At 48.1% G+C, this 24,239-nt stretch overlaps 23 non-coding genes and 2 pseudogenes across 23 annotated transcripts; 1 reads left to right on the top strand and 24 right to left on the bottom strand.

The window, feature by feature from the left end:
- Nucleotides 1-305: 305 nt before the first annotated feature.
- On the bottom strand, nucleotides 306-469 carry LOC135048206 (U1 spliceosomal RNA). The gene has a single exon (XR_010240141.1). It is a non-coding gene; the product is annotated as a U1 spliceosomal RNA (small nuclear RNA).
- Nucleotides 470-1,304: 835 nt separating this feature from the next.
- Nucleotides 1,305-1,440, bottom strand: LOC135048207 (U1 spliceosomal RNA; annotated as a pseudogene).
- Nucleotides 1,441-1,592: 152 nt separating this feature from the next.
- Nucleotides 1,593-1,756, bottom strand: LOC135048233 (U1 spliceosomal RNA). The gene has a single exon (XR_010240154.1). It is a non-coding gene; the product is annotated as a U1 spliceosomal RNA (small nuclear RNA).
- Nucleotides 1,757-2,430: 674 nt separating this feature from the next.
- On the bottom strand, nucleotides 2,431-2,593 carry LOC135048177 (U1 spliceosomal RNA). Its single transcript, XR_010240114.1, has one exon. It is a non-coding gene; the product is annotated as a U1 spliceosomal RNA (small nuclear RNA).
- Nucleotides 2,594-2,745: 152 nt separating this feature from the next.
- LOC135048253 (U1 spliceosomal RNA) lies at nucleotides 2,746-2,909 on the bottom strand. The gene has a single exon (XR_010240173.1). It is a non-coding gene; the product is annotated as a U1 spliceosomal RNA (small nuclear RNA).
- A 2,424-nt stretch (nucleotides 2,910-5,333) lies between these two features.
- On the bottom strand, nucleotides 5,334-5,497 carry LOC135048221 (U1 spliceosomal RNA). The gene has a single exon (XR_010240147.1). It is a non-coding gene; the product is annotated as a U1 spliceosomal RNA (small nuclear RNA).
- A 152-nt stretch (nucleotides 5,498-5,649) lies between these two features.
- Nucleotides 5,650-5,813, bottom strand: LOC135048174 (U1 spliceosomal RNA). The gene has a single exon (XR_010240111.1). It is a non-coding gene; the product is annotated as a U1 spliceosomal RNA (small nuclear RNA).
- A 670-nt stretch (nucleotides 5,814-6,483) lies between these two features.
- Nucleotides 6,484-6,647, bottom strand: LOC135048205 (U1 spliceosomal RNA). Its single transcript, XR_010240139.1, has one exon. It is a non-coding gene; the product is annotated as a U1 spliceosomal RNA (small nuclear RNA).
- A 152-nt stretch (nucleotides 6,648-6,799) lies between these two features.
- LOC135048284 (U1 spliceosomal RNA) lies at nucleotides 6,800-6,963 on the bottom strand. Its single transcript, XR_010240202.1, has one exon. It is a non-coding gene; the product is annotated as a U1 spliceosomal RNA (small nuclear RNA).
- A 674-nt stretch (nucleotides 6,964-7,637) lies between these two features.
- On the bottom strand, nucleotides 7,638-7,800 carry LOC135048176 (U1 spliceosomal RNA). Its single transcript, XR_010240113.1, has one exon. It is a non-coding gene; the product is annotated as a U1 spliceosomal RNA (small nuclear RNA).
- Nucleotides 7,801-7,952: 152 nt separating this feature from the next.
- LOC135048252 (U1 spliceosomal RNA) lies at nucleotides 7,953-8,116 on the bottom strand. The gene has a single exon (XR_010240172.1). It is a non-coding gene; the product is annotated as a U1 spliceosomal RNA (small nuclear RNA).
- A 674-nt stretch (nucleotides 8,117-8,790) lies between these two features.
- LOC135048170 (U1 spliceosomal RNA) lies at nucleotides 8,791-8,953 on the bottom strand. The gene has a single exon (XR_010240107.1). It is a non-coding gene; the product is annotated as a U1 spliceosomal RNA (small nuclear RNA).
- A 152-nt stretch (nucleotides 8,954-9,105) lies between these two features.
- On the bottom strand, nucleotides 9,106-9,269 carry LOC135048222 (U1 spliceosomal RNA). Its single transcript, XR_010240148.1, has one exon. It is a non-coding gene; the product is annotated as a U1 spliceosomal RNA (small nuclear RNA).
- A 674-nt stretch (nucleotides 9,270-9,943) lies between these two features.
- LOC135048175 (U1 spliceosomal RNA) lies at nucleotides 9,944-10,106 on the bottom strand. The gene has a single exon (XR_010240112.1). It is a non-coding gene; the product is annotated as a U1 spliceosomal RNA (small nuclear RNA).
- Nucleotides 10,107-10,258: 152 nt separating this feature from the next.
- LOC135048270 (U1 spliceosomal RNA) lies at nucleotides 10,259-10,421 on the bottom strand. The gene has a single exon (XR_010240189.1). It is a non-coding gene; the product is annotated as a U1 spliceosomal RNA (small nuclear RNA).
- Nucleotides 10,422-10,573: 152 nt separating this feature from the next.
- LOC135048265 (U1 spliceosomal RNA) lies at nucleotides 10,574-10,737 on the bottom strand. Its single transcript, XR_010240184.1, has one exon. It is a non-coding gene; the product is annotated as a U1 spliceosomal RNA (small nuclear RNA).
- Nucleotides 10,738-11,411: 674 nt separating this feature from the next.
- LOC135048169 (U1 spliceosomal RNA) lies at nucleotides 11,412-11,574 on the bottom strand. The gene has a single exon (XR_010240106.1). It is a non-coding gene; the product is annotated as a U1 spliceosomal RNA (small nuclear RNA).
- Nucleotides 11,575-11,726: 152 nt separating this feature from the next.
- Nucleotides 11,727-11,890, bottom strand: LOC135048209 (U1 spliceosomal RNA). The gene has a single exon (XR_010240142.1). It is a non-coding gene; the product is annotated as a U1 spliceosomal RNA (small nuclear RNA).
- Nucleotides 11,891-14,314: 2,424 nt separating this feature from the next.
- Nucleotides 14,315-14,478, bottom strand: LOC135048220 (U1 spliceosomal RNA). The gene has a single exon (XR_010240146.1). It is a non-coding gene; the product is annotated as a U1 spliceosomal RNA (small nuclear RNA).
- A 152-nt stretch (nucleotides 14,479-14,630) lies between these two features.
- Nucleotides 14,631-14,794, bottom strand: LOC135048282 (U1 spliceosomal RNA). Its single transcript, XR_010240200.1, has one exon. It is a non-coding gene; the product is annotated as a U1 spliceosomal RNA (small nuclear RNA).
- Nucleotides 14,795-15,464: 670 nt separating this feature from the next.
- LOC135048204 (U1 spliceosomal RNA) lies at nucleotides 15,465-15,628 on the bottom strand. Its single transcript, XR_010240138.1, has one exon. It is a non-coding gene; the product is annotated as a U1 spliceosomal RNA (small nuclear RNA).
- Nucleotides 15,629-15,780: 152 nt separating this feature from the next.
- LOC135048285 (U1 spliceosomal RNA) lies at nucleotides 15,781-15,944 on the bottom strand. Its single transcript, XR_010240203.1, has one exon. It is a non-coding gene; the product is annotated as a U1 spliceosomal RNA (small nuclear RNA).
- Nucleotides 15,945-16,615: 671 nt separating this feature from the next.
- On the bottom strand, nucleotides 16,616-16,778 carry LOC135048196 (U1 spliceosomal RNA). The gene has a single exon (XR_010240131.1). It is a non-coding gene; the product is annotated as a U1 spliceosomal RNA (small nuclear RNA).
- A 152-nt stretch (nucleotides 16,779-16,930) lies between these two features.
- On the bottom strand, nucleotides 16,931-17,094 carry LOC135048257 (U1 spliceosomal RNA). The gene has a single exon (XR_010240176.1). It is a non-coding gene; the product is annotated as a U1 spliceosomal RNA (small nuclear RNA).
- A 3,773-nt stretch (nucleotides 17,095-20,867) lies between these two features.
- Nucleotides 20,868-21,046, top strand: LOC135048230 (U1 spliceosomal RNA; annotated as a pseudogene).
- The last annotated feature ends 3,193 nt before the right edge of the window (nucleotides 21,047-24,239 follow it).

The following is a 24,239-nucleotide window of genomic DNA, read 5'->3' as shown; positions in this document are numbered from 1 at the left end:
CATTAAACACCTCCACCCTCCGTCGGTGTGGGGCTCATGTTGGCTATGCCCCAGCCCCTGAAGCATTCAAGCTGATTTCTTGCAGCAGCTGGGCACTGTAACAGCTCCAGAGCTGCTCTGAAAGGCAAGTAAAAGGGTGTGGGCCCTGCAGCACTATCTGTAGTTTGCATTGTGCGTTGGAAGGCACAAAGTAAGCAGACAGGAGAAGTCAGGAGAGTGCACAAGGGCATAGAAGGCAGCGGCTCAAGAAAAGAGAAGTGGAAACAGACAGCAAACTAGGCTGGAGAGAGACCTGAGACAAAGAGATCTGAATTATACGAGTAGCCGACTAGAGGAAACACAAATTATGCAGTCAAGTGTCCCACATTTGGGGAAATCGTAGGAGCAGCACACCCAGAGTGCAATGGGTGAGCCTTGCCCTGGGAGAAGCACCTTCCTGATCATAGTATCTCACCTGGCAGGTAAGTAGGAGTTGGGCTAGAGATGGGGAGGGTCGCTGCTCGGGCACCCCCCTGTCAAGTGAAGTTCTGCAGAAGACGGATTTGCATACGGTGATGTCATCCAAGCAGTGGGTCAAAGTTGGCTTCAACCCTCATCTGCATATGAAAAGAGAAAAGGGGCGTGCAGGGCATGGCGGCCTTTTGCGGTGCTTGGATGACCCCTAGTTCGCATTAAACACCTCCACCCTCCTTTGGTGTGGGGCTCATGTTGGCCATGCCCCATCCCCTGAAGATGAACATGGGAGGGCAGAAGGCTGCCTAATACTGAAGCACCCCCAAACAACAAACCAAATGCAACAACTAGTGCAAGCATTCCTGGGGGAAGGCCTGCCGCAGATGGATTTGCATATGGTGATGTCATCCAAGCAGTGGGTCAAAGTTGGCTTCAACCCTCGTCTGCATATGAAAAGAGAAAAGGGGCGTGCAGGGCATGGTGGCCTTTTGCGGCGCTTGGCTGACCCCTAGTTTGCATTAAACACCTCCACCCTCCTTTGGTGTGGGGCTCATGTTGGCTATGCCCCAGCCCCTGAAGCATTCAAGCTGATTTCTTGCAGCAGCTGGGCACTGTAACAGCTCCAGAGCTGCTCTGTAAGGCAAGTAAAAGGGTGTGGGCCCTGCAGCACTACCTGTAGTTTGCATTGTGCATTGGAAGGCACAAAGTAAGCAGACGGGAGGAGAAGTCAGGATAGTGCACAAGGGTATAGAAGGGAGCGGCTGAAGAAAAGAGAAGTGGAAACAGACAGCAAACTAGGCTGGAGAGAGACCTGAGACAAAGAGATCTGAATTATACGAGAGCCGACGAGGGGAAACACAAATTATGCAGTCAAGTTTCCCACATTTGGGGAAATCGCAGGAGCAGCACACCCAGAGTGCAATGGTTGAGCCTTGCCCTGGGAGAAGCACCTTCATGATCATAGTATCTCACCTGGCAGGTAAGTAGGAGTTGGGCTAGAGCTGGGGAGGGTCGCTGCTCGGGTTCCCCCCTGTGAAGTGAAGGAGATCCAACTGAGGCAGCACCAGGGAACTCTCGAAAGAAGAACAAGGCTAGAGGAAGATCTGAGACAAAGAAATCTGACTTTTACCAGAGCTGACCAGAGGAAAGCACAAACACAGTCCCCCACTACCACAAATAATGCAGTCGAGTTTCCCACATTTGGGAAAATCACAGGGGTCAGCATACCCAGAATGCAATGAATGAACCTCACCCTGGGAGAACAATCTTCATGACCATGGTATCTCCTATGCAAAATAAGTATGATTTGGGATAGGGCTGGTGAGGGCAGCTGCTCAGGCACATCTCTGTCAAGTAAAGGAGATTCAACTGAGGCAGCACAAGTGAACTCTCATCTGGGGACAACAACTGCAGGGAGACCACATCTTTTCAGATGAACATGGGAGGGCGGAAGGCTGCCTAATACTGAAGCACCATCAAATATCAAACCATATGCAACAACTAGTACAAGCACTCCTGGGGGAAGGTCTGCAGCAGACGGATTTGCATACGGTGATGTTATCCAAGCAGTGGGCCAAAGTTGACTGGAACCCTCATCTGCATATGAAAAGAGAAAAGGGGCATGCAGGGCATGGCGGCCTTTTGCAGTGCTTGGATGACCCCTAGTTCGCATTAAACACCTCCCCCCTCCTTTGGTGTGGGGCTCATGTTGGCCATGCCCCATCCCCTGAAGCATTCAAGCTGATTTCTTGCAGCAGCTGGGCACTGTAACAGCTCCAGAGCTGCTCTGTAAGGCAAGTAAAAGGGTGTGGGCCCTGCAGCACTACCTGTAGTTTGCATTGTGCATTGGAAGGCACAAAGTAAGCAGACGGGAGGAGAAGTCAGGATAGTGCACAAGGGTATAGAAGGGAGCGGCTGAAGAAAAGAGAAGTGGAAACAGACAGCAAACTAGGCTGGAGAGAGACCTGAGACAAATAGATCTGAATTATACGAGAGCCGACCAGGGGAAACACAAATTATGCAGTCAAGTTTCCCACATTTGGGGAAATCGCAGGGGCAGCACACCCAGAGTGCAATGGGTGAGCCTTGCCCTGGGAGAAGCACCTTCATGATCATAGTATCTCACCTGGCAGGTAAGTAGGAGTTGGGCTAGAGCTGGGGAGGGTCGCTGCTCGGGTACCCCCCTGTCAAGTGAAGGAGATCCAACTGAGGCAGCACAATGGAACTCTCGAAAGAAGAACAAGGCTAGAGGAAAATCTGAGACAAAGAAATCTGACTTTTACCAGAGCTGACCAGAGGAAAGCACAAACACAGTCCCCCACTACCACAAATAATGCAGTCAAGTTTCCCACATTTGGGGAAATCACAGGGGTCAGCATACCCAAAATGCAATGAATGAACCTCACCCTGGGAGAACAATCTTCATGACCATGGTATCTCCTATGCAAAATAAGTATGATTTGGAATAGGGCTGGGGAGGGCCGCTGCTCATGCACATCTCTGTCAAGTAAAGGAGATTCAACTGAGGCAGCACAAGGGAACTCTCATCTGGGGACAACAACTGCAGGGAGAACACATATTTTCAGATGAACATGGGAGGGCAGAAGGCTGCCTAATACTGAAGCACCATCAAATATCAAACCATATGCAACAACTAGTACAAGCACTCCTTGGGGAAGGTCTGCAGCAGACGGATTTGCATACGGTGATGTTATCCAAGCAGTGGGCCAAAGTTGACTGGAACCCTCATCTGCATATGAAAAGAGAAAAGGGGCATGCAGGGCATGGCGGCCTTTTGCAGTGCTTGGATGACCCCTAGTTCGCATTAAACACCACCACCCTCCTTTGGTGTGGGGCTCATGTTGGCCATGCCCCATCCCCTGAAGCATTCAAGCTGATTTCTTGCAGCAGCTGGGCACTGTAACAGCTCCAGAGCTGTTCTGTAAGGCAAGTAAAAGGGTGTGGGCCCTGCAGCACCACCTGTTGTTCGCATTGTGCGTTGGAAGGCACAAATTAAGCAGACGGGAGGAGAAGTCAGGATAGTGCGCAAGGGCATACTTTTCTCTTAGTCCGGGGGCAAGGCTTCAAAATGGGGTCTGCAACGGAGGAGACACAGGGGGCGTGGTCACAGCAGCTTTTCTCTACAGCCTGCACCAGCAGGAGCCTACACCATTTTTTATGATCACGCTGAACTGCAGTGCGACTGCAATTACAGCATGGTCAAGAAGGGAGGCGTCATGCTGGGTGGCCATGCCCTGTCACTGTGCAGGAGCCAGCACAGCTCACACACTAGTCCCCGGGTGCAGCCCCCAACCCCCGGGACACCCGGAGCAACAAAATGTAGATTCAGGCCACCAGGCCACGCCCCTACCTATGAAACCATGCCTCCTTTTTACCATTGCGCTGTTTATCTGCGCGCACTGCATTACAATCTCCCTCGCTACCTTTCTGGGTGTCACCAGTGATAGTGACACCTCTGCCATGCTTGTAGCAGCTGGTCCTAAGATCTACGCCTCAAGCCCTGAGTGTTTGCCCTTGTGACTTGTTGATCATCATAGCGAAGCAGATGCTTACAGAAAACTGCAGGGGCTTAGATTGAAAATAAAAAAATTGATGGGTATAAGGTAGAGAGGAGCGGGTTCGGTTCTCCGAGAACCGAATTCCCCACGAACTCCACGTGGTTTACACTGGTCCGAGGCAGGCTCGGTTGTTCCCGCCTGACTCGGAAAACCTGAACAAGGGAAAATGTCATCATCCCGCTGTCGGATTCTTGCGAGATTCGGATTCCATATAAAGAGCTGCGCGTTGCTGCCATTTTTACTCGTGCATTGAAGAGAGAGCGGAGAGGACGTGGCTATGTTCTCTCAGTGGAAATCTCAATATCAGTGCTCAGTATCAGTGGTTACTTATTGCTGCTCAGTAATACTAGTAGTGTGTCTATCCTGCTCAGTGTCAGTTCTCAGTAGTATCCTCATCAGTGCTCAGTATCACTGCTCATTGTCTTGTGCTGCATTGTGGTGCTCAGCATACTACAGTACATTACTAATAGTCCAGTGCTGCATCTTGCTGCTCAGTGTCAGTTCTAGTATCCTCATCAGTGCTCACTATCACTGCTCATTGCATTGTGGTGTTCTGTATACTACAGTAACATAGTAATATAGTATATATAGAGGAGCGGGTTCGGTTCTCCGAGAACCGAATTCCCGACGAACTCCACGTGGTTTACACTGGTCCGTGGCAGGCTCGGTTGTTCCCGCCTGACTATGAAAACCTGAACAAGGGAAAATGTCATCATCCCGCTGTCAGATTCTCGCGAGATTCGGATTCCATATAAAGAGCTGCGCGTTGCCGCCATTTTTACTCGTGCATTGAAGAGAGAGCGGAGAGGACGTGGCTATGTTCTCTCAGTGGAAATCTCAATATCAGTGCCCAGTATCAGTGGTTACTTATTGCTGCTCAGTAATACTAGTAGTGTGTCTCTCCTGCTCAGTGTCAGTTCTCAGTAGTATCCTCATCAGTGCTCAGTATCACTGCTCATTGTCTTGTGCTGCATTGTGGTGCTCAGCATACAACAGTACATTACTAATAGTCCAGTGCTGCATCTTGCTGCTCATGTTGGCTATGCCCCAGCCCCTGAAGCATTCAAGCTGATTTCTTGCAGCAGCTGGGCACTGTAACAGCTCCAGAGCTGCTCTGTAAGGCAAGTAAAAGGGTGTTGGCCCTGCAGCACTACCTGTAGTTTGCATTGTGCGTTGGAAGGCACAAAGTAAGCAGACAGGAGAAGTCAGGAGAGTGCACAAGGGCATAGAAGGCAGGGGCTCAAGAAAAGAGAAGTGGAAACAGACAGCAAACTAGGCTGGAGAGAGACCTGAGACAAAGAGATCTGAATTATACGAGTAGCCGACCAGAGGAAACACAAATTATGCAGTCAAGTGTCCCACATTTGGGGAAATCGTAGGAGCAGCACACCCAGAGTGCAATGGGTGAGCCTTGCCCTGGTAGAAGCACCTTCCTGATCATAGTATCTCACTTGGCAGGTAAGTAGGAGTTGGGCTTGAGCTGGGGAGGGTCGCTGCTCGGGCACCCCCCTGTCAAGTGAAGGAGATCCAACTGAGGCAGCACAAGGAAACTCTCAAAAAAAGAACAAGGCTAGAGGAAGATCTGAGACAAAGAAATCTGACTTTTACCAGAGCTGACCAGAGGAAAGCACAAACACAGTCCCCCACTACCACAAATAATGCAGTCGAGTTTCCCACATTTGGGGAAATCACAGGGGTCAGCATACCCAGAATGCAATGAATGAACCTCACCCTGGGAGAACAATCTTCATGACCATGGTATCTCCTATGCAAAATAAGTATGATTTGGGATAGGGCTGGGGAGGGCCGCTGCTCAGGCACATCTCTTTCAAGTAAAGGAGATTCAACTGAGGCAGCACAAGGGAACTCTCATCTGGGGACAACAACTGCAGGGAGAACACATATTTTCAGATGAACATGGGAGAGCTGAAGGCTGCCTAATACTGAAGCACCCCAAACAACAAACCAAATGCAACAACTAGTACAAGCATTCCTGGGGGAAGGTCTGCAGAAGACGGATTTGCATACGGTGATGTCATCCAAGCAGTGGGCCAAAGTTGGCTGGAACCCTCATCTGCATATGAAAAGAGAAAAGGGGTATGCAGGGCATGGCGGCCTTTTGCGGCGCTTGGATGACCCTTAGTTCGCATTAAACACCTCCACCCTCCGTCGGTGTGGGGCTCATGTTGGCTATGCCCCAGCCCCTGAAGCATTCAAGCTGATTTCTTGCAGCAGCTGGGCACTGTAACAGCTCCAGAGCTGCTCTGAAAGGCAAGTAAAAGGGTGTGGGCCCTGCAGCACTACCTGTAGTTTGCATTGTGCGTTGGAAGGCACAAAGTAAGCAGACAGGAGAAGTCAGGAGAGTGCACAAGGGCATAGAAGGCAGCGGCTCAAGAAAAGAGAAGTGGAAACAGACAGCAAACTAGGCTGGAGAGAGACCTGAGACAAAGAGATCTGAATTATACGAGTAGCCGACTAGAGGAAACACAAATTATGCAGTCAAGTGTCCCACATTTGGGGAAATCGTAGGAGCAGCACACCCAGAGTGCAATGGGTGAGCCTTGCCCTGGGAGAAGCACCTTCCTGATCATAGTATCTCACCTGGCAGGTAAGTAGGAGTTGGGCTAGAGATGGGGAGGGTCGCTGCTCGGGCACCCCCCTGTCAAGTGAAGGAGATCCAACTGAGGCAGCACAAGGAAACTCTCGAAAAAAGAACAAGGCTAGAGGAAGATCTGAGACAAAGAAATCTGTCTTTTACCAGAGCTGACCAGAGGAAAGCACAAACACAGTCCCCCACTACCACAATTAATGCAGTCGAGTTTCCCACATTTGGGGAAATCACAGGGGTCAGCATACCCAGAATGCAATGAATGAACCTCACCCTGGGAGAACAATCTTCATGACCATGGAAACTTCTATGCAAAATAAGTATGATTTGGGATAGGGCTGGGGAGGGCCGCTGCTCAGGCACATCTCTGTCAAGTAAAGGAGATTCAACTGAGGCAGCACAAGGGAACTCTCATCTGGGGACAACAACTGCAGGGAGAACACATATTTTCAGATGAACATGGGAGGGCAGAAGGCTGCCTAATACTGAAGCACCCCCAAACAACAAACCAAATGTAACAACTAGTAAAAGCATTCCTGGGAGAAGGTCTGCAGAAGACGGATTTGCATACGGTGATGTCATCCAAGCAGTGGGCCAAAGTTGGCTGGAACCCTCATCTGCATATGAAAAGAGAAAAGGGTTATGCAGGGCATGGCGGCCTTTTGCGGTGCTTGGATGACCCCTAGTTCGCATTAAATACCTCCACCCTCCTTCGGTGTGGGGCTCATGTTGGCTATGCCCCAGCCCCTGAAGCATTCAAGCTGATTTCTTGCAGCAGCTGGGCACTGTAACAGCTCCAGAGCTGCTCTGTACGGCAAGTAAAAGGGTGTGGGCCCTGCAGCACTACCTGTAGTTTGCATTGTGCATTGGAAGGCACAAAGTAAGCAGACGGGAGGAGAAGTCAGGATAGTGCACAAGGGTATAGAAGGGAGCGGCTGAAGAAAAGAGAAGTGGAAACAGACAGCAAACTAGGCTGGAGAGAGACCTGAGACAAATAGATCTGAATTATACGAGAGCCGACCAGGGGAAACACAAATTATGCAGTCAAGTTTCCCACATTTGGGGAAATCGCAGGGGCAGCACACCCAGAGTGCAATGGGTGAGCCTTGCCCTGGGAGAAGCACCTTCATGATCATAGTATCTCACCTGGCAGGTAAGTAGGAGTTGGGCTAGAGCTGGGGAGGGTCGCTGCTCGGGTACCCCCCTGTCAAGTGAAGGAGATCCAACTGAGGCAGCACAATGGAACTCTCGAAAGAAGAACAAGGCTAGAGGAAAATCTGAGACAAAGAAATCTGACTTTTACCAGAGCTGACCAGAGGAAAGCACAAACACAGTCCCCCACTACCACAAATAATGCAGTCAAGTTTCCCACATTTGGGGAAATCACAGGGGTCAGCATACCCAAAATGCAATGAATGAACCTCACCCTGGGAGAACAATCTTCATGACCATGGTATCTCCTATGCAAAATAAGTATGATTTGGAATAGGGCTGGGGAGGGCCGCTGCTCATGCACATCTCTGTCAAGTAAAGGAGATTCAACTGAGGCAGCACAAGGGAACTCTCATCTGGGGACAACAACTGCAGGGAGAACACATATTTTCAGATGAACATGGGAGGGCAGAAGGCTGCCTAATACTGAAGCACCCCCAAACAACAAACCAAATGCAACAACTAGTGCAAGCATTCCTGGGGGAAGTTCTGCAGAAGACGGATTTGCATACGGTGATGTCATCCAAGCAGTGGGTCAAAGTTGGCTTCAACCCTCATCTGCATTTGAAAAGAGAAAAGGGGCGTGCAGGGCATGGCGGCCTTTTGCGGTGCTTGGATGACCCCTAGTTCGCATTAAACACCTCCACCCTCCTTTGGTGTGGGGCTCATGTTGGCCATGCCCCATCCCCTGAAGCATTCAAGCTGATTTCTTGCAGCAGCTGGGCACTGTAACAGCTCCAGAGCTGCTCTGTAAGGCAAGTAAAAGGGTGTGGGCCCTGCAGCACTACCTGTAGTTTGCATTGTGCATTGGAAGGCACAAAGTAAGCAGACGGGAGGAGAAGTCAGGATAGTGCACAAGGGTATAGAAGGGAGCGGTTGAAGAAAAGAGAAGTGGAAACAGACAGCAAACTAGGCTGGAGAGAGACCTGAGACAAAGAGATCTGAATTATACGAGAGCCGACCAGGGGAAACACAAATTATGCAGTCAAGTTTCCCACATTTGGGGAAATCGCAGGGGCAGCACACCCAGAGTGCAATGGGTGAGCCTTGCCCTGGGAGAAGCACCTTCATGATCATAGTATCTCACCTGGCAGGTAAGTAGGAGTTGGGCTAGAGCTGGGGAGGGTCGCTGTTCGGGCACCCCCCTGTCAAGTGAAAGAGATCCAACTGAGGCAGCACAAGGGAACTCTCGAAAGAAGAACAAGGCTAGAGGAAGATCTGAGACAAAGAAATCTGACTTTTACCAGAGCTGACCAGAGGAAAGCACAAACACAGTCCCCCACTACCACAAATAATGCAGTCGAGTTTCCCACATTTGGGAAAATCACAGGGGTCAGCATACCCAGAATGCAATGAATGAACCTCACCCTGGGAGAACAATCTTCATGACCATGGTATCTCCTATGCAAAATAAGTATGATTTGGGATAGGGCTGGTGAGGGCAGCTGCTCAGGCACATCTCTGTCAAGTAAAGGAGATTCAACTGAGGCAGCACAAGTGAACTCTCATCTGGGGACAACAACTGCAGGGAGACCACATCTTTTCAGATGAACATGGGAGGGCGGAAGGCTGCCTAATACTGAAGCACCATCAAATATCAAACCATATGCAACAACTAGTACAAGCACTCCTGGGGGAAGGTCTGCAGCAGACGGATTTGCATACGGTGATGTTATCCAAGCAGTGGGCCAAAGTTGACTGGAACCCTCATCTGCATATGAAAAGAGAAAAGGGGCATGCAGGGCATGGCGGCCTTTTGCAGTGCTTGGATGACCCCTAGTTCGCATTAAACACCTCCCCCCTCCTTTGGTGTGGGGCTCATGTTGGCCATGCCCCATCCCCTGAAGCATTCAAGCTGATTTCTTGCAGCAGCTGGGCACTGTAACAGCTCCAGAGCTGCTCTGTAAGGCAAGTAAAAGGGTGTGGGCCCTGCAGCACTACCTGTAGTTTGCATTGTGCATTGGAAGGCACAAAGTAAGCAGACGGGAGGAGAAGTCAGGATAGTGCACAAGGGTATAGAAGGGAGCGGCTGAAGAAAAGAGAAGTGGAAACAGACAGCAAACTAGGCTGGAGAGAGACCTGAGACAAATAGATCTGAATTATACGAGAGCCGACCAGGGGAAACACAAATTATGCAGTCAAGTTTCCCACATTTGGGGAAATCGCAGGGGCAGCACACCCAGAGTGCAATGGGTGAGCCTTGCCCTGGGAGAAGCACCTTCATGATCATAGTATCTCACCTGGCAGGTAAGTAGGAGTTGGGCTAGAGCTGGGGAGGGTCGCTGCTCGGGTACCCCCCTGTCAAGTGAAGGAGATCCAACTGAGGCAGCACAATGGAACTCTCGAAAGAAGAACAAGGCTAGAGGAAAATCTGAGACAAAGAAATCTGACTTTTACCAGAGCTGACCAGAGGAAAGCACAAACACAGTCCCCCACTACCACAAATAATGCAGTCAAGTTTCCCACATTTGGGGAAATCGCAGGGGCAGCACACCCAGAGTGCAATGGGTGAGCCTTGCCCTGGGAGAAGCACCTTCATGATCATAGTATCTCACCTGGCAGGTAAGTAGGAGTTGGGCTAGAGCTGGGGAGGGTCGCTGCTCGGGTACCCCCCTGTCAAGTGAAGGAGATCCAACTGAGGCAGCACAATGGAACTCTCGAAAGAAGAACAAGGCTAGAGGAAAATCTGAGACAAAGAAATCTGACTTTTACCAGAGCTGACCAGAGGAAAGCACAAACACAGTCCCCCACTACCACAAATAATGCAGTCAAGTTTCCCACATTTGGGGAAATCACAGGGGTCAGCATACCCAAAATGCAGTGAATGAACCTCACCCTGGGAGAACAATCTTCATGACCATGGTATCTCCTATGCAAAATAAGTATGATTTGGAATAGGGCTGGGGAGGGCCGCTGCTCATGCACATCTCTGTCAAGTAAAGGAGATTCAACTGATGCAGCACAAGGGAACTCTCATCTGGGGACAACAACTGCAGGGAGAACACATATTTTCAGATGAACATGGGAGGGCAGAAGGCTGCCTAATACTGAAGCACCCCCAAACAACAAACCAAATGCAACAACTAGTGCAAGCATTCCTGGGGGAAGTTCTGCAGAAGACGGATTTGCATACGGTGATGTCATCCAAGCAGTGGGTCAAAGTTGGCTTCAACCCTCATCTGCATATGAAAAGAGAAAAGGGGCGTGCAGGGCATGGCGGCCTTTTGTGGTGCTTGGATGACCCCTAGTTCGCATTAAACACCTCCACCCTCCTTTGGTGTGGGGCTCATGTTGGCCATGCCCCATCCCCTGAAGCATTCAAGCTGATTTCTTGCAGCAGCTGGGCACTGTAACAGCTCCAGAACTGCTCTGTAAGGCAAGTAAAAGGGTGTGGGCCCTGCAGCACTACCTGTAGTTTGCATTGTGCATTGGAAGGCACAAAGTAAGCAGACGGGAGGAGAAGTCAGGATAGTGCACAAGGGTATAGAAGGGAGCGGTTGAAGAAAAGAGAAGTGGAAACAGACAGCAAACTAGGCTGGAGAGAGACCTGAGACAAAGAGATCTGAATTATACGAGAGCCGACCAGGGGAAACACAAATTATGCAGTCAAGTTTCCCACATTTGGGGAAATCGCAGGGGCAGCACACCCAGAGTGCAATGGGTGAGCCTTGCCCTGGGAGAAGCACCTTCATGATCATAGTATCTCACCTGGCAGGTAAGTAGGAGTTGGGCTAGAGCTGGGGAGGGTCGCTGTTCGGGCACCCCCCTGTCAAGTGAAAGAGATCCAACTGAGGCAGCACAAGGGAACTCTCGAAAGAAGAACAAGGCTAGAGGAAGATCTGAGACAAAGAAATCTGACTTTTACCAGAGCTGACCAGAGGAAAGCACAAACACAGTCCCCCACTACCACAAATAATGCAGTCGAGTTTCCCACATTTGGGAAAATCACAGGGGTCAGCATACCCAGAATGCAATGAATGAACCTCACCCTGGGAGAACAATCTTCATGACCATGGTATCTCCTATGCAAAATAAGTATGATTTGGGATAGGGCTGGTGAGGGCCGCTGCTCAGGCACATCTCTGTCAAGTAAAGGAGATTCAACTGAGGCAGCACAAGGGAACTCTCATCTGGGGACAACAACTGCAGGGAGACCACATCTTTTCAGATGAACATGGGAGGGCGGAAGGCTGCCTAATACTGAAGCACCATCAAATATCAAACCATATGCAACAACTAGTACAAGCACTCCTTGGGGAAGGTCTGCAGCAGACGGATTTGCATACGGTGATGTTATCCAAGCAGTGGGCCAAAGTTGACTGGAACCCTCATCTGCATATGAAAAGAGAAAAGGGGCATGCAGGGCATGGCGGCCTTTTGCAGTGCTTGGATGACCCCTAGTTCGCATTAAACACCACCACCCTCCTTTGGTGTGGGGCTCATGTTGGCCATGCCCCATCCCCTGAAGCATTCAAGCTGATTTCTTGCAGCAGCTGGGCACTGTAACAGCTCCAGAGCTGTTCTGTAAGGCAAGTAAAAGGGTGTGGGCCCTGCAGCACCACCTGTTGTTCGCATTGTGCGTTGGAAGGCACAAATTAAGCAGACGGGAGGAGAAGTCAGGATAGTGCGCAAGGGCATACTTTTCTCTTAGTCCGGGGGCAAGGCTTCAAAATGGGGTCTGCAACGGAGGAGACACAGGGGGCGTGGTCACAGCAGCTTTTCTCTACAGCCTGCACCAGCAGGAGCCTACACCATTTTTTATGATCACGCTGAACTGCAGTGCGACTGCAATTACAGCATGGTCAAGAAGGGAGGCGTCATGCTGGGTGGCCATGCCCTGTCACTGTGCAGGAGCCAGCACAGCTCACACACTAGTCCCCGGGTGCAGCCCCCAACCCCCGGGACACCCGGAGCAACAAAATGTAGATTCAGGCCACCAGGCCACGCCCCTACCTATGAAACCATGCCTCCTTTTTACCATTGCGCTGTTTATCTGCGCGCACTGCATTACAATCTCCCTCGCTACCTTTCTGGGTGTCACCAGTGATAGTGACACCTCTGCCATGCTTGTAGCAGCTGGTCCTAAGATCTACGCCTCAAGCCCTGAGTGTTTGCCCTTGTGACTTGTTGATCATCATAGCGAAGCAGATGCTTACAGAAAACTGCAGGGGCTTAGATTGAAAATAAAAAAATTGATGGGTATAAGGTAGAGAGGAGCGGGTTCGGTTCTCCGAGAACCGAATTCCCCACGAACTCCACGTGGTTTACACTGGTCCGAGGCAGGCTCGGTTGTTCCCGCCTGACTCGGAAAACCTGAACAAGGGAAAATGTCATCATCCCGCTGTCGGATTCTTGCGAGATTCGGATTCCATATAAAGAGCTGCGCGTTGCTGCCATTTTTACTCGTGCATTGAAGAGAGAGCGGAGAGGACGTGGCTATGTTCTCTCAGTGGAAATCTCAATATCAGTGCTCAGTATCAGTGGTTACTTATTGCTGCTCAGTAATACTAGTAGTGTGTCTCTCCTGCTCAGTGTCAGTTCTCAGTAGTATCCTCATCAGTGCTCAGTATCACTGCTCATTGTCTTGTGCTGCATTGTGGTGCTCAGCATACTACAGTACATTACTAATAGTCCAGTGCTGCATCTTGCTGCTCAGTGTCAGTTCTAGTATCCTCATCAGTGCTCACTATCACTGCTCATTGCATTGTGGTGTTCTGTATACTACAGTAACATAGTAATATAGTATATATAGAGGAGCGGGTTCGGTTCTCCGAGAACCGAATTCCCGACGAACTCCACGTGGTTTACACTGGTCCGTGGCAGGCTCGGTTGTTCCCGCCTGACTATGAAAACCTGAACAAGGGAAAATGTCATCATCCCGCTGTCAGATTCTCGCGAGATTCGGATTCCATATAAAGAGCTGCGCGTTGCCGCCATTTTTACTCGTGCATTGAAGAGAGAGCGGAGAGGACGTGGCTATGTTCTCTCAGTGGAAATCTCAATATCAGTGCCCAGTATCAGTGGTTACTTATTGCTGCTCAGTAATACTAGTAGTGTGTCTCTCCTGCTCAGTGTCAGTTCTCAGTAGTATCCTCATCAGTGCTCAGTATCACTGCTCATTGTCTTGTGCTGCATTGTGGTGCTCAGCATACAACAGTACATTACTAATAGTCCAGTGCTGCATCTTGCTGCTCATGTTGGCTATGCCCCAGCCCCTGAAGCATTCAAGCTGATTTCTTGCAGCAGCTGGGCACAGTAACAGCTCCAGAGCTGCTCTGTAAGGCAAGTAAAAGGGTGTTGGCCCTGCAGCACTACCTGTAGTTTGCATTGTGCGTTGGAAGGCACAAAGTAAGCAGACAGGAGAAGTCAGGAGAGTGCACAAGGGCATAGAAGGCAGGGGCTCAAGAAAAGAGAAGTGGAAACAGACAGCAAACTAGGCTGGAGAGAGACCTGAGACAAAGAGATCTGAATTATACGAGTAGCCGACCAGAGGAAACACAAATTATGCAGTCAAGTGTCCCACATTTGGGGAAATCGTAGGAGCAGCACACCCAGAGTGCAATGGGTGAGCCTTGCCCTGGTAGAAGCACCTTCCTGATCATAGTATCTCACTTGGCAGGTAAGTAGGAGTTGGGCTTGAGCTGGGGAGGGTCGCTGCTCGGGCACCCCCCTGTCAAGTGAAGGAGATCCAACTGAGGCAGCACAAGGAAACTCTCAAAAAAAGAACAAGGCTAGAGGAAGATCTGAGACAAAGAAATCTGACTTTTACCAGAGCTGACCAGAGGAAAGCACAAACACAGTCCCCCACTACCACAAATAATGCAGTCGAGTTTCCCACATTTGGGGAAATCACAGGGGTCAGCATACCCAGAATGCAATGAATGAACCTCACCCTGGGAGAACAATCTTCATGACCATGGTATCTCCTATGCAAAATAAGTATGATTTGGGATAGGGCTGGGGAGGGCCGCTGCTCAGGCACATCTCTTTCAAGTAAAGGAGATTCAACTGAGGCAGCACAAGGGAACTCTCATCTGGGGACAACAACTGCAGGGAGAACACATATTTTCAGATGAACATGGGAGAGCTGAAGGCTGCCTAATACTGAAGCACCCCAAACAACAAACCAAATGCAACAACTAGTACAAGCATTCCTGGGGGAAGGTCTGCAGAAGACGGATTTGCATACGGTGATGTCATCCAAGCAGTGGGCCAAAGTTGGCTGGAACCCTCATCTGCATATGAAAAGAGAAAAGGGGTATGCAGGGCATGGCGGCCTTTTGCGGCGCTTGGATGACCCTTAGTTCGCATTAAACACCTCCACCCTCCGTCGGTGTGGGGCTCATGTTGGCTATGCACCAGCCCCTGAAGCATTCAAGCTGATTTCTTGCAGCAGCTGGGCACTGTAACAGCTCCAGAGCTGCTCTGAAAGGCAAGTAAAAGGGTGTGGGCCCTGCAGCACTACCTGTAGTTTGCATTGTGCGTTGGAAGGCACAAAGTAAGCAGACAGGAGAAGTCAGGAGAGTGCACAAGGGCATAGAAGGCAGCGGCTCAAGAAAAGAGAAGTGGAAACAGACAGCAAACTAGGCTGGAGAGAGACCTGAGACAAAGAGATCTGAATTATACGAGTAGCCGACTAGAGGAAACACAAATTATGCAGTCAAGTGTCCCACATTTGGGGAAATCGTAGGAGCAGCACACCCAGAGTGCAATGGGTGAGCCTTGCCCTGGGAGAAGCACCTTCCTGATCATAGTATCTCACCTGGCAGGTAAGTAGGAGTTGGGCTAGAGATGGGGAGGGTCGCTGCTCGGGCACCCCCCTGTCAAGTGAAGGAGATCCAACTGAGGCAGCACAAGGAAACTCTCGAAAAAAGAACAAGGCTAGAGGAAGATCTGAGACAAAGAAATCTGACTTTTACCAGAGCTGACCAGAGGAAAGCACAAACACAGTCCCCCACTACCACAATTAATGCAGTCGAGTTTCCCACATTTGGGGAAATCACAGGGGTCAGCATACCCAGAATGCAATGAATGTACCTCACCCTGGGAGAACAATCTTCATGACCATGGAAACTTCTATGCAAAATAAGTATGATTTGGGATAGGGCTGGGGAGGGCCGCTGCTCAGGCACATCTCTGTCAAGTAAAGGAGATTCAACTGAGGCAGCACAAGGGAACTCTCATCTGGGGACAACAACTGCAGGGAGAACACATATTTTCAGATGAACATGGGAGGGCAGAAGGCTGCCTAATACTGAAGCACCCCCAAACAACAAACCAAATGTAACAACTAGTAAAAGCATTCCTGGGAGAAGGTCTGCAGAAGACGGATTTGCATACGGTGATGTCATCCAAGCAGTGGGCCAAAGTTGGCTGGAACCCTCATCTGCATATGAAAAGAGAAAAGGGTTATGCAGGGCATGGCGGCCTTTTGCGGTGCTTGGATGACCCCTAGTTCGCATTAAATACCTCCACCCTCCTTCGGTGTGGGGCTCATGTTGGCTATGCCCCAGCCCCTGAAGCATTCAAGCTGATTTCTTGCAGCAGCTGGGCACTGTAACAGCTCCAGAGCTGCTCTGTACGGCAAGTAAAAGGGTGTGGGCCCTGCAGCACTACCTGTAGTTCGCATTGTGCGTTGGAAGGCACAAAGTAAGCAGACGGGAGAAGTCAGGATAGTGCGCAAGGGCATAGAAGGGAGCGGCTCAAGAAAACAGAAGTGGAAACAGACAGCAAACTAGGCTGGAGAGAGACCTGAGACAAAGAGATCTGAATTATACGAGAGCCGACCAGGGGAAACACAAATTATGCAGTCAAGTTTCCCACATTTGGGGAAATCGCAGGAGCAGCACACCCAGAGTGCAATGGGTGAGCCTTGCCCTGGGAGAAGCACCTTCATGATCATAGTATCTCACCTGGCAGGTATGTAGGAGTTGGGCTAGAGCTGGGGAGGGTCGCTGCTCGGGTACCCCCCTGTCAAGTGAAGGAGGTCAAACTGAGGCAGCACAATGGAACTCTCGAAAGAAGAACAAGGCTAGAGGAAGATCTGAGACAAAGAAATCTGACTTTTACCAGAGCTGACCAGAGGAAAACACAAACACAGTCCCCCACTACCACAAATAATGCAGTTGAGTTTCCCACATTTGGGGAAATCACAGGGGTCAGCATACCCAGAATGCAATGAATGAACCTCACCCTGGGAGAACAATCTTTATGACCATGGTATCTCCTATGCAAAATAAGTATGATTTGAGATAGGGCTGGGGAGGGCCGCTGCTCAGGCACATCTCTGTCAAGTAAAGGAGATTCAACTGAGGCAGCACAAGGGAACTCTCATCTGGGGACAACAACTGCCGGGAGAACACATATTTTCAGATGAACATGGGAGGGCAGAAGGCTGCCTAATACTGAAGCACGCCCAAACAACAAACCAAATGCAACAACTAGTACAAGCATTCCTGGGAGAAGGTCTGCAGAAGACGGATTTGCATACGGTGATGTCATCCAAGCAGTGGGCCAAAGTTGGCTGGAACCCTCATCTGCATATGTTGAAGATACAATTTGTGAATTGCATTTAACACTATCTCCCTTTCCTGGGGAGAAGATGGTAGGGCCGATTTGAAAAACCGGCGAGGAGGCACCTCTTCGAATTTCAGCTTGTAACCCTGAGAAACAATTTCTATTGCCTAGGGATCCACCTGCGAATGAACCCAGATGTGGCTGAAAACTCGAAGACGTGCCCCCAACTGGGCGGACTCCTTTAGCGGAGCCCCAGCGTCATGCGGTGGATTTTGTAGAGGCCGGGGAGGACTTCTGTTCCTGGGAACTAGCTGTGTTGTGCAGCTTCTTCCCTCTGCCCTTACCTCTGGCAAGAAAGGACGCACCTCGTACTTTCTTGTTTCTCTGTGATCGAAAGGACTGTATTTGATAATGTGGTGCTTTCTTAGGCTGTGAGGGAATATAAGGCAAAAAATTTGATTTACCAGCTGTAGCTGTGGAGACTAGGTCCGAGAGACCTTCCCCAAACAATTCCTCACCCCTGTAAGGTAAAACCTCCATATGCCTTTTTGAGTCGGCATCACCTGTCCATTGCCGGGTCCATAGGACTCGTCTAGCAGAAATCGACATAGCGTTTATTCTAGAACCCAGTAGACTAATGTCACTTTGAGCATCTCTCATATATAGGACAGCATCTTTTATATGCCCTATGGTCAATAACATAGCATCCTTATCTAGGGTCTCAATCTCTGCTGATAAGGTATCTGTCCATGCTGCCACCGCGCTACAACCCCGGCCGACGCAATTGCCGGTCTGAGTAAGGTACCAGAATGTGTGTAAATGGACTTTAGGGTAACCTCCTGCTTGCGGTCAGCAGGGTCCCTGATGGTAGCCGTATCCTGGGATGGCAGCGCTACCTTTTTGGATAAGCGTGTCAATGCTTTATCCACCCTAGGGGAGGATTCCCACCGTATCCTGTCCATTGGCGGGAAAGGATACGCCATAAGAATCCTTTTGGGAATCTGCAGCTTTTTGTCTGGAGATTCCCAAGCTTTTTCACATAATTCGTTCAACTCATGTGAGGAGGGAAAGGTTATCTCAGGTTTCTTTCCCTTATACATGTGTACCCTCGTGTCAGGGACAGGGGACTCTGTGATGTGCAAAACATCTTTTATTGCAATAATCATATATCGAATACATTTAGCCAATTTTGGCTGTAACTTTGCATCATCGTAGTCGACACTGGAGTCAGAATCTGTGTCGGTATCTGTGTCAACTATTTGGGATAGTGGGCGCTTTTGAGACCCCGAAGGTCCCTGCGACATAGGGACAGGCATGGGTTGACTCCCTGACTGTTCCCTAGCTTCAGCTTTGTCTAATCTCTTGTGTAATAAGTTTACATTAGCACTTAAAACATTCCACATATCCATCCAGTCAGGTGTCGGCGTTGTCGATGGAGACACCACATTAATTTGCTCCTGCTCCTCTCTAGGAGAGCCTTCTACCTCAGACATGTCGACACACGTGTACCGACACACCATACACTCAGGGAATCCTCTTATCTGAGGACAGTTCCCCAACAAGGCCCTTTGGAGAGACAGAGAGAGAGAGTATGCCAGCACACACCCCAGCGCTATATGACCCAGGAAAAAAACACAATAATTTTATGTTTACCCAGTAGCGCTGTATTTCCATATATATATGCGCCTAATTATGTGCCCCCCTCTTCTTTAAGACCCTCTTTCTACCGTGGTATAAGCAGGGGAGAGTCCGTGGAGCTTCCCCTCAGCGGTGCTGTGGAGAAAATGGCGCTGGTGAGTGCTGAGGGAGAAGCCCCACCCCCTCAGCGACGGGCTTCTGTCCCGCTCAAATATAGTAAAAAAATGGCGGGGGCTCTTATATATATATATACAGTGCCTAGCTGCATATATATTTATTTTGCCAAAGAGAGGTCTATATTGCTGCCCAGGGCGTCCCCCCTGCGCCCTTCACCCTTACACTGACTGCCGTGTGTGAGGTGTATTGGAGCAATGGAGCACAGCTTTACTGCTGTGCGTTACCTCAGTGAAGATCATGAAGTCTTCCGCCGCCTCTGAAGTCTTCTTTTCTTCTCATACTCACCCGGCTTCTATCTTCCGGCTCTGCGAGGGGGACGGCGGCGCGGCTCTGGGACGGACGGCGAGGGTGAGACCTGCGTACCGATCCCTCTGGAGCTAATGCTGTACAGTAGCCTAAGAAGCAGAGCCTATCAACTCACAGAAGTAGGTGTGCATCTCTCCCCTCCGCCCCTCGATGCAGGGAGTCTGTTGCCAGCAGGCTCCCTGAAAATAAAAAAATCTAACAAATATACTTTCTGTCAGGAAACTCAGGAGAGCTCCCTGAAAAGCACCCAGTCTCCTCTGGGCACAGTAGTAAACTGAGGTCTGGAGGAGGGGCATAGAGGGAGGAGCCAGTGCACACCCAGATCTAAAGTCTTTCTTAAAGTGCCCATGTCTCCTGCGGAGCCCGTCTATCCCCCATGGTCCTTACGGAATCCCCAGCATCCTCTAGGACGTAAGAGAAAAATTATGCTGGCAGAAAAATCCAATTGAGTGATTAAACAGCTCCAGAGCTGCTCTGTAAGGCAAGTAAAAGGGTGTGGGCCCTGCAGCACTACCTGTAGTTTGCATTGTGCATTGGAAGCCTAGTTTGCTGTCTGTTTCCACTTCTTTTTTCTTGAGCCCCTCCCGTCTATACCCTTGTGCACTATCCTGACTTCTCCTCCCGTCTGCTTACTTTGTGCCTTCCAATGCACAATGCAAACTACAGGTAGTGCTGCAGGGCCCACACCCTTTTACTTGCCTTACAGAGCAGCTCTTGAGCTGTTACAGTGCCCAGCTGCTGCAAGAAATCAGCGTGAATGCTTCAGGGGCTGGGGCATGGCCAACATGAGCCCCACACCGAAGGAGGGTGGGGGTGTTTAATGCGAACTAGGGGTCTCGCACAATGCGAACTACAGGTATTGCTGCAGGGCCCACACCCTTTTACTTGCCTTACAGAGCAGCTCTGGAGCTGTTACAGTGCCCAGCTGCTGCAAGAAATCAGCTTGAATCCTTCAGGGGCTGGGGCATAGCCAACATGAGCCCCACACCGACGGAGGGTGGAGGTGTTTAATGCGAACTAGGGGTCATCCAAGTGCCGCAAAAGGCCGCCATGCCCTGCACACCCCTTTTCTCTTTTCATATGCAGACGAGGGTTGAAGCCAACTTTGACCCACTGCTTGGATGACATCGCCATATGCAAATCCATCTGCTGCAGGCCTTCCCCCAGGAATGCTTGCACTAGTTGTTGCATTTGGTTTGTTGTTTGGGGGTGCTTCAGTATTAGGCAGCCTTCTGCCCTCCCATGTTCATCTGAAAATATGTGTTCTCCCTGCAGTTGTTGTCCCCAGATGAGAGTTCCCTTGTGCTGCCTCAGTTGAATCTCCTTTACTTGACAGAGATGTGCCTGAGCAGCGGCCCTCCCCAGCCCTATCCCAAATCATACTTATTTTGCATAGGAGATACCATGGTCATGAAGACTGTTCTCCCAGGGTGCGGTTCATTCATTGCATTCTGGGTATGCTGACCTCTGTGATTTCCCCAAATGTGGGAAACTCGACTGCATTATTTAATGCGAACTAGGGGTCATCCAAGCACCGCAAAAGGCCGCCATGCCCTGCATACCCCTTTTCTCTTTTCATAAGCAGACGAGGTTTGAAGCCAACTTTGACCCAATGCTTGGATGACATCACTTGCTGCCTTTCCAATGAAGCAAGTTTAATTTAATAATAGGTGAAAAACCATCCCTACAAAGGTGTTAATCAGATACTTGGCTTTGTGGACACTTTTCAGAGCACAAATTTGTTAGCATAAAAATAAAGCCAGAAAATGAAGAGATGTTTAATCACTCAATTGGATTTTTCTGCCAGCATATTTCTTTTTCTCTGCAACCCACTGCTAAATTGTGCTTCCTAGCTGTTTTTATAAAATCACTGAATCAAATCTAACTCTGATTACATCAGAGAAGGCCAGGTACCCTACACCATAACAGGGGGTTTGAAATTTTGACTTGTCTACTTAAAGATCACCAAAATCTGATAACAAGGTCAATTAAGTCCCTGGGTGGGATTGAACCACCAACCTTTTGGTTAATAGCCTTACACACTAACTGATTGCGCCACAGCGACACTTTGCAAAAGTACATACTGACAAAGGCTAATAAGCATTCATCTAGAACGATTCCTAGAAACATTTTAAAAAGTCAATAATGTGGAGAGTTTTTGTAAGATGTTTCTTCCATCAACCAATGAAGAAACACATTGGTACTTTCCCATGATGAGTGAGTGCTTCAGGATCTTTTGCACTTACATGTGCAGCAGAGTACTGTAATGGAAGCATGCTGGGTCCATAACCCAGAGGTAGGCATATTGAAACTATCCTCTGCTGTATGCATTTTTTTTTGTTAATTAAAGTAATCCAAAACTGGGATTGATATTTTTGCTCTTTTATTTTTACTTAAAGTACAATAACTTTTACCATTTTAATTTGTTTTAATAGTATATTGACAGTATTGTTTTCTTTCAAAAATCCAATTAATTTTCTTTACCCGATTATTAAAATGGTAATTGACAAAAACAAACTACATTGTCACCAGAAGAGCAATACAAAATGTACAAGTGATATATTAAAATCATCTTTCCAGCTTGAATTTCAATGATGCATTGGGGCAACGATTTTGTGAGAAACATCTTCACCCTTAAATAAAGATTTTCTTAATTCCTTACCTGTGTGCTAATTAGATATCACCTTGTTTTCACATTAAACAGACTTCCACATGAGAAAACAGCAAAGATGCAGTGGCGTTAATGTTTCCTGGTGTCAACCTGTATTATTTCCGTAGATATTGAAATGAGGATGCATCTTGCTGCCTTTCCAATGAAGCAAGTTTAATTTAGTAATAGGTGAAAAACCATCCCTACAAAGATGTTAATCAGATACTTGGCTTTGTGGACACTTTTCAGAGAACAAATTTGTAATCATAAAAATAAAGCCAGAAAATGAAGAGCTGTTTAATCACTCAATTGGATTTTTCTGCCAGCATTTTTCTTTTTCTCTGCAACCCACTGCTAAATTGTGCTTCCTAGCTGTTTTTTTATAAAATCACTTAATCAAATCTAACTCTGATTACATCAGAGAAGGCCAGGTACCCTATACCATAAGAGGGGGTTTGCAATTTTGACTTGTCTACTTAAATATCACCAAAATGTGATCACAAGGTCAATTACGTCCCTGGGTGGGATTGAACCACCAACCTTTTGATAAATAGCTGAACACACTAACCGATTGCGCCACAGAGACACTTTGCAAAAAGCACATACTGACAAAGACTAATAAGCATTCATCTAGAACGTTTCCTAGAAAAACTTTAAAAAGTCAATAATCTGGAGAGTTTTTGTAAGATGTTTCACCAGCAACCAATGAAGAAACACATTAGTACTTTCGCATGATGAGTGAGTGCTTCAGGATCTCTTGCACTTACATGTGCAGCAGAGTACTGCAATGGAAGCATGCTGGGCCCATAACCCAGAGGTAGGCAGATTGAAACTATCCTTTGCTATATGCATTTTTTTTTTGTTCATTAAAGTAATCCAAAACTGGGATTGATATTTTAGCTTTTATTTTTACTTAAAGTACAATAACTTTTACCATTTTAATTTGTTTTAATAGTATATTGACAGTATTGTTTTCTTTCAAAAATCCAATTAATTTTCTTTATCCGATTATTAAAATGGTAATTGACAAAAACAAACTACATTGTCACCAGAAGAGCAATACAAAATGTACAAGTGATATATTAAAATCATCTTTCCAGCTTGAATTTCAATGATGCATTGGGGCAACGATTTTGTGAGAAACATCTTCACCCTTAAATAAAGATTTTCTTAATTCCTTACCTGTGTGCTAATTAGATATCACCTTGTTTTCACATTAAACAGACTTCCACATGAGAAAGCAGCAAGGATGCAGTGGCGTTAATGTTTCCTGGTGTCAACCTGTATTATTTCAGTAGATATTGAAATGAGGATGCATCTTGCTGCCTTTCCAATGAAGCAAGTTTAATTTAGTAATAGGTGAAAAACCATCCCTACAAATATGTTAATCAGATACTTGGCTTTGTGGACACTTTTCAGAGAACAAATTCGTTAGCATAAAAATAAAGCCAGAAAATGAAGAGCTGTTTAATCACTCAATTGGATTTTTCTGCCAGCATATTTCTTTTTCTCTGCAACCCACTGCTAAATTGTGCTTCCTAGCTGTTTTTTTTATAAAATCACTGATTCAAATCTAACTCTGATTACATCAGAGTAGGCCAGGTACCCTACACCATAAGAAGGGGGTTTGAAATTTTGACTTGTCTACTTAAAGATCACCAAAATCTGATAACAAGGTCAATTACATCCCTGGGTGGGATTGAACCACCAACCCTTTGATTAATAACCAAACACACTAACAGATTGCGCCACAGAGACACTTTACAAACGTACATACTGACAAAGGCTAATAAGCATTCATCTAGAACGTTTCCTAGAAAAACTTTAAAAAGTCAATAATCTGGAGAGTTTTTGTAAGATGTTTCTTCCATCAACCAACGAAGAAACACATTGGTACTTTCCCATGATGAGTGAGTGCTTCAGGATCTCTTGCACTTACATGTGCAGCAGAGTACTGCAATGGAAAAATGCTGGGCCCATAACCCAGAGGTAGGCAGATTGAAACTATCCTCTGCTATATGCATTTTTTTTGTTAATTAAAGTAATCCAAAACTGGGATTGATATTTTTGCTCTTTTATTTTTACTTAAAGTACAATAACT

Source organism: Pseudophryne corroboree, unplaced genomic scaffold, assembly GCF_028390025.1.
Source record: "Pseudophryne corroboree isolate aPseCor3 unplaced genomic scaffold, aPseCor3.hap2 scaffold_946, whole genome shotgun sequence".
Lineage (NCBI taxonomy): Eukaryota > Metazoa > Chordata > Amphibia > Anura > Myobatrachidae > Pseudophryne > Pseudophryne corroboree.
Note: the sequence above shows the minus strand (reverse complement) of the source record. Positions and strands in the feature narration are given on the sequence as shown.